The sequence below is a fragment of the Ictalurus furcatus genome, chromosome 13, assembly GCF_023375685.1.
Source record: "Ictalurus furcatus strain D&B chromosome 13, Billie_1.0, whole genome shotgun sequence".
In the NCBI taxonomy this organism is placed as follows: domain Eukaryota; kingdom Metazoa; phylum Chordata; class Actinopteri; order Siluriformes; family Ictaluridae; genus Ictalurus; species Ictalurus furcatus.
In genome coordinates, this window is record NC_071267.1 from 4,812,058 (window position 1) to 4,819,776 (window position 7,719).

General features: G+C 39.5%; 1 protein-coding gene across 6 annotated transcripts in view; it reads right to left on the reverse strand.

Annotated features, from left to right (window-relative positions):
- Nucleotides 1-7,719, reverse strand: part of tanc2b (tetratricopeptide repeat, ankyrin repeat and coiled-coil containing 2b) — a 215,130-nt gene that overhangs the window by 49,553 nt on the left and 157,858 nt on the right. The window lies entirely within an intron of this gene.

Consider the following 7,719-nt stretch of genomic DNA (forward strand, 5'->3'; position numbering starts at 1 on the left):
CAGCAGAAAAAGCCCATAGATATGACAAATAAAATAACTACAGGGTGTCCCAAAAGTCTCCATACACAGGGGACTATGTTTGCCAGCACCACGACGGTCACGCCTTCATCAGTGGATGTTGGTGGATGTCCACTCCTCAGTTGTTATATATATATATACACACACATACATACGGGTGCATCTCAAAACATAAGGATGAAAAGTATGAAAAATTTTGGAAGTCATTTGGCTATAAAAGTGTTCATTTCCCCTGTGTACAGTGACTTTTGGCACATCTGTAGAATAAAAAAAAGTGATATGACAAAGAGTAGAGGGTTTATATATCAGCATCTTATATAAGCAGGTAGCTTTACTGAGTACAGTGTGTGCCTGAGGATGGTATAGTTGCTGAGGGGCTGCCTGACACACACACACACACACACACACACACACACACACACACACATACACACACACACAAAGCCTAAAGCTTTTCAATTCCTAGGATATAGCGAGATAGAGTAGAGACAGCGAGAATAACAGATTTCTGCATTTCTGTTATCTCTGCAGTACAACCATAAGGAGGGCGAGAGAGAGAGAGAGAGAGAGAGAGAGAGAGAGAGAGAGAGAGTCAGTGATGGATAACACACCTGTTCTGAACCATGCCATTCCACCAGCTCCAGGAAATCCCTACTCGTCCAAAAGCAACTGTGTGTATCGATCAGACACTGTGCACAAGCACAGACTCTGTCACACCTCCAGATTTTGGCTGTCAGCAAGGGGGCTATACGAGTATGTAGATCTCTGTCTGGGTGTGTGTGAGGTAAGGGTCGACACACACCCAACTCCCATGAGGCAACGCCCACAACAGTCTCTCACACACCACTATACACAGACCTCATGCTATAAGATGAAGAAAAACAAGTGGGATTTTATACTTAAGGCAGGATTTTGTGTTATATATAGTTTTAGATTTAGGCACATATCGATCTTTTTTCTTTTTTTCTTTTTTTTTTTTTATGAGGGAGAGATTCTGCTAGTGATTCTATTTTATTTCACACTGGTGCTACATATTACCACTTTTGTCTTGCACCACTGACCTAATGCATAAGACTTCTGTTTTGAACTTAAAACAGGGAATAAACATATGCTTCTCTGTGCCGTTGGTCTTTAAACATCCTGTTTTCATAGTCAACTTTTATTAAACTAGCCATATCGTTAAATCTCTCCTACCGATTTATAAGCCAGTCCCTCCAGGATTTTGTGATTTTTCGATTTTCGATTTTCAAAATATTCGGCGGAGCTTGCAATTGTTCAAAATTACTGCGGATTCTCCGCAGGTCTGGGCGAAGACGCGTCTTGTGACGTCATCACGATGCACATTCAGGCAACGCCCTCTTTGATTCACATGCATCGAACATGAGTACAGTTAAAAATGTCTCATTCACCGACAAACCACTGCATAATTTCCTGCAATTGCAGTTTTCCTGCAATTCAAGTAGTTTTCAAGTATAAATGCATGTGATTGGATAAGCTGCAAGCCTGCTAGTATAAAATGCAGAAACCGCAGTGGTCCGTGATTAGAAAAGTACGTCTCTGCTACAGCGCTTGGTTCTGTTGAGCTATTCTCCTGGGTCTGCATCCGGACTGCGTTAAAGATCAATTGATCGATTTTTTTTCCTTCAAATCTCCAAAACCTAGGGATATGGTTATCCAACTCATCTGCATACATTACAGCACACTCTGTAAGTCATCCCTCATTCCAGAAACCAGCCAAACTGCCCTCACATCATGATGATATAGTGCAGATAGTATCTTTAACAAATGACCCAGAACAAAACAGCGATACTGACAGCATCAAAGACACACCCACTGCATCCTATATTGTTGTGTTGTGTTGTGTTGTTATGCAGGAAAAACACTGTGTAGACTGTGTTGCGTCTGAGAGCATATTAGATCAAACCATCAATGTTCAGGTCCTGAAGCATTTAAGTAACATATATGTTTATACAGAGCTGTAAAAAAGTATTTGCCCCTATCCTGATAGGGGTTTTGTGTATATCTCATACTACATTGTTTGAGAAATGAAAACAAAGTCAAAAAGATAAAACAAAGGCAACATGAGTAAACGCAAAATACAGTTTTTAAATGATCATGTTATTGACTGAAGTAAAAAAGTTATGCAATACCAACTGGGCCTGTGTGAAAATGTATTTGCCCCCTTAGTTGCTAATTTCAAAAATATATGAAACTGAATTGATAACGGGGTTCTTCTGGACTAGACACAACCAGGCCTGATTACTGCAAACCCTGTTCAATCACATCAACACTTAAATAGAACTTTTTCAACAGCATGGAGTTGGTTAAAAGGTCTTACCCAGTAACACACTATGGCAAAGCTGAACGAAAGTCCAGAAATGATGAGGAAGAAGGTGATTGAAATACATCAGTCTGGGAAGGGTTACAAAGCTATTTCAACGGCTCTGGGACTCTAAAGAACCACAGCGAGAGCCGTTATCTCCAAATGGAAAAACTCGGCACAGTAGTGAATCTTCCCAGAAATGGCCGACCTTCCAAAATTCCTCTAAGAGCACAGAAACGACTCATCCAGGAAGTCACAAAAGAGCCAAGGACAACATCAAAAGATCTACAGGCCTCTCTTGTATCAATACAGGTCACTGTTTATGACTCCACTATGAGATAGACACTGGGCAAAAATGGCATCCACGTAAGAGTGGTGAGGTGAAAACTACAACTAACTCAGAAGAACATTAAGGCTCATCTGAATTTTGCCAAAACACGCCTTGATGATCCTCAAACATTTTGAGAGAATGTTCTGTGGGCTGATGAGTCGAAAGTGGAACTGTTTGGAAAACAGGTGTCTCGTTACACCCCAGAGAATTCCACAAAAAGAATATCATACCTACTGTCACGCATGGTGGCGGAAGTGTGATGGTGTGGGGATGCTTTGCTGTATGGACCACTTGCAGTAATTTAGGAAAACAGGAATTCTACTCTCTACCAGAAAATCCTAAAGGATTTCAAGGTCCGGTCTTCAATCCATAAATTGAACCTCAAGCACAACTGGATTATGCAACAATACAATGATCCAATGCATAGGAGTAAGTCCTAGCCCTAGAAGTAAGTGAACGACTGATCTACAGTTATCGGACATGGGTGATAGGTGGGTGATAGGTGTTAGATAACTTTTTTGCTTCAAAAAAGGCGTATTGTGTGTTTACTAAGGTTGCCTTTGTTTTTATCTTGTATTTCGTTTGAAGATCTAAAACGATTTAGTATGAGATATACACAAAAACATAAGAAATCAGGGCAAATACTTTTTCACAGCACTGTATTATTGCACTCATTCTAATACATTACCATTTCTATAGTAACAATAATCCACATAATCTAAGACTTATTTTTTTTATTATTATTATTTTGGATAATTATAGATATTGTGAAGCTTGGAGATGTTTATTTAACATTTATGGAAGGAGTCTCCAGTTTCAGTGCTTTATAACAGTCATAGCTAAAGCTGATGTTCCAACTTGAGAGTCTTCAGGATAGAGGATTTTGCTTTTGTGTTTGCTTTCTAGTTGCTGAATAACATGACATGACTTCTTAACATTAAAAGAGAGGGGAAAAAAGAGAGGCTGGTGACTGAATGACTGTTTATAGCTGCTATAACATAACATAAGTGATAACTGGACCCCACTTCATTAACTTTCTACAACATTAAACACAACTATAAATGGTACGATATGTTCTTTAATACATACATAAAATGTCATCGTTTGCAATTTGCTGTGGCGTAAGAGGAAAAAGCACAGGGTGTGTGGATATAAAAATCAGCTTCAGGGTGGTAACAGTAACTCTACTTTGTGTCGGAGTGCATCATATCACCCTGTCATTGATTATATCCCAATCATTATTATTTCTTCTTTATCACTCACACATGCATGCTGTTATTTATAGGTATATGTATAGCCCTAATATTCCCTTGCTTGTTTGTGCTTGTTACCTTTGATTCTGAAGACCTACAAGGATTCACTGAGATCCCTGTTTCAGGTTCACTGTGTTCCATCCCTGAGAGACTATTCTAAATATCAGATTCTGAGTGTCTGCTTTTGACTCCCCACTGTGGACTCATGGGAGTACGGGAAAAGGTTATTAAGGCTTTCATACAGGACTATATATATATAGCACATGAATTGGATTGAGATCTGGGGAATGTGGATGCCAAGTGAACACCTTCATCTCTTTATCATGTTCCTCAAGGCGTTCCTGAACAAATATTGCATTGAGGCAGGACGCATTATCCTGCTCAAAGAGGCCATTGTTATTAGGGAATACCGTTGCCGTGAAGGGGTGTACTTGATCTGGTTCAATGTTTAGGTAGGTGGTACATGTGAAAGTAACATCCACATGAATGCCAGGACCCAAGGTCTCCCAGCTCCCAGCAGAACATTGCCCAGAGCATCACACTGCCTCCACCGGCTTGACTTATTCCCATAGTGCATGTCTTCCCCTGGTAAGCGATGCACACGCACATGGCCGCCCACATGATGTAAAAGAAAACATGAATCATCAGACCAGGCCACCTTCTTCCATTGCTCCATGGTCCAGTTCTCATGCTCATGTGCCCATTGTAGGCGCTTTCGGTGGTGGACAGGGGTCAGCATGGGTCCTCTGACCGGTCTGCAGCTACGCAGCCCCATTTGCAACAAGCTGTGATGCACTGTGTGTTCTCACACCTTTCTATCATAGAATGCATTAACTTTTTCAGCAATTTGTCCTACAGTAGCTCTTCTGTGGGATCGGACCAGACGGGCTAGCCTTCGCTCCCAACATGCATCAATGAGCCTTGGGTGCCCATCACCCTATCGCTGGTTCACCGTTTGTCCATCCTTGGACCACTTTTGTTAGGTACTAACCACTGCATAACGGGAACACCCCACAAGACGAGATGCTCTGACCCAGTCATCTAGCCATTACAATTCCGCCCTTGTCAAAGTCACTCAGATCCTTACACTTGTCCATTTTTCCTGCTTCCAACACATCAACTTCGAGAACTTACTGTTCACTTGCTGCCTAATATATCCCACCCCTTCACAGGTGCCACTGTAACAACATAATCAATGTTATTCACTTCACCTGTCAGTGTTGTTAATGTTATGACTGATTAGTACATGATCACTCGTTCATTCGAATGCGTTTTGTGGGAGTCCTATTTATATCTCAACAAGATTTTATGACAAGCTTTCAAAAAATATGGTTACATCTCTAATGTGTACACTGTCTGAAACAACTCATTCAGTTTTCTCTTTTGCTTCATCTTAACTATTTTATGAAACAATTTATGAAACATTTGGGATATATACCAGTTCTGTTGCTGATACATATTTTACACCAGAACAACACACACCAGAAAGTGAGGATGTGTTCATTATTGATTGCGGTTTCCACACAGTTGAAGCTTTCTTTCAGAAAATTCTCTCTGAACATGGACTTTAGGCTTGTTAACTAATAGAGCCTAGACAATGTATATTAATCATATCATGTCTTTCATGCTGATACGTAGCTCAGGCTCTCCTCAGAGTTCCTTGTCTTTACTTAATACCCTTGACAGTAGCCATTTCATATCTCAACTGTAATTGTTTTAATCCCTGCTAATGGGGTTTAAAAGAGCAGCAATCCTAACTGGTTAAATGCAGAGGGTCCAACATTGCTAATAAGGAAATTCTAGCAGGCAAAAGCCTAGCATATTTCAGTGGAAAAGATGGCTCCATGCTAGTAGCATAAATGATAAACAGAGACCTGACCAGAGACTACAGCCCTGCCCTCTTGTTAGGGGTCCCAGCACAACAGGTTCTGAAAACGTATTGCTTTTTTTTAGGTATATTTTAATTTTCTATTGATTCACAAAACTAATATTTGCAAATTCATTGGCCAAAATTCACCTAGATTAAGTTGGTGCAAAGTGAAAATAACCGCTACCAAGAGCAAGTATATTTTTTGCGTCTTGCGTCCTTTCCCCTTCGGTGAATTGGCTTTTATGCCAGGAAAATATTATTTGTGTTTTTGGCACAAAGAAGCAGAAAAGAACAGTTTTCAAGTGTCTCCAATAATAATAAAAAAAAACAACAACAACAATACACCAATTGCAATGAGAGATTTCTGATTGATCTTTCCTGGCAAATATGTTGTATGCTTGATATTCAGGAAAGCACAGCGAGATTGAGAGAGAATTTTAAAAATTCGAGGACTGAATGCTAATGTCTTTAAATCCTGTTTATAGATGCACTGAATGTGTTCACTGTGTCCTGTGATGGACTAGCATCCCATTAAGGGTGTGTCTCCATTTTGTTCCCAGTGCTCCTGGGGATAGGCTCTGCATCCATCACGAGCCTGAACAGGATAAAACGCTTACCGAAAATAAACTATTGAAAATAGTTTGAAGTAGTTTGATGACCAGAACTGTGCTGAGTGAATCCACTAGAGAGAGGTACATGGTGTAAGTTATAGTATTTCCTCTGCAGAACATACACCATGTACTATACTAGAACACTGAGAGACCGTCCAGTTGAATAAGTCTGGTACAAGCTTGCTTTATTAACATTTCTTTAGAGCACATATTCCAAAGTTCTAGAGCTGGTGTCTAGACGTCATTTTAGCCTTGCATTTTATTATTAACAAACTCTGTATTAAAGCCCTTATTACCTCTAAACAGTAGAGAATTTTTTTGGCACGGCCTTCACTATTTTAAGGTCCACACTGTAGTGTTTTGTTCTATTTTCTTTATTGTCTTATTCCTTCTCTTCTTCCAACACGTTTCTTAATCATTGCTTTACGTTTGTTTGTTTTTTGTTTTTTTTTTTAAATCAAATCCTACATTTCTCTTAATACTACATTCTGAAATATACATATACAATAGGGGTGGAATGCAGTGCTATTATCTGAATCTGTATCAGTTTAGTGCCCAAAATATTAGCAATGTTTTTCATAGCTGGATTTATTTGAATGTTGTTTTTATGTCCTAGAAACACTGGAAAATGGTGAAAAAACACGGTTGCTGGAAAAAGAAGTCATATAAGTCACAAATTCTAACAACAAATAGCATTTTGAAGAACATAACTGTATTCAACTCCCGAACCAGATGTCCTGTGGAATTTTCTATCTTCTAAGCTTTCTATCGTCTGTCTAATGTGACAACACTAGCCATCTAATTTAAATTTTTATCACATTTATGTCCATTTTTGGATGCATTTTGGCCGTGAGTCAAACTGGGGCCCTTTAAGCTACATTTCAGTATAATTCTTGTGTGATTTTATGAATATTTTCTTTTAATAACGATTATTTTTACAGAGCCCTGCAAAGATATGCTGCTATGTAAACTGTGCAACGGTGACAAGGGATTTAAAAAGATCTCAAAATGATTTGAAATACATCACTCCACTGTAAGGAAAATAATCTACAAACGGCACAGATTTCAAACGACTGCCAATTAGTCCAGGACTGGCCGTCCCAGCAAATTCAGCCCAAGAGCAGAACGTCTGACGCAAATAGAAGTCTCCAAGAACCCCAAAATTTCATCATAGGATCTGCTAGTAAGTCTTGCAACTGTTGGTGTCAAAGTGCATGCTTCTACAATCAGAAAGAGATTGCACATAGTTGACCTGAATGTGAGGCGTGCCAGGAAAAAGCCTTTGCAGGAGTACAGTACAGTTTGCAAACCAG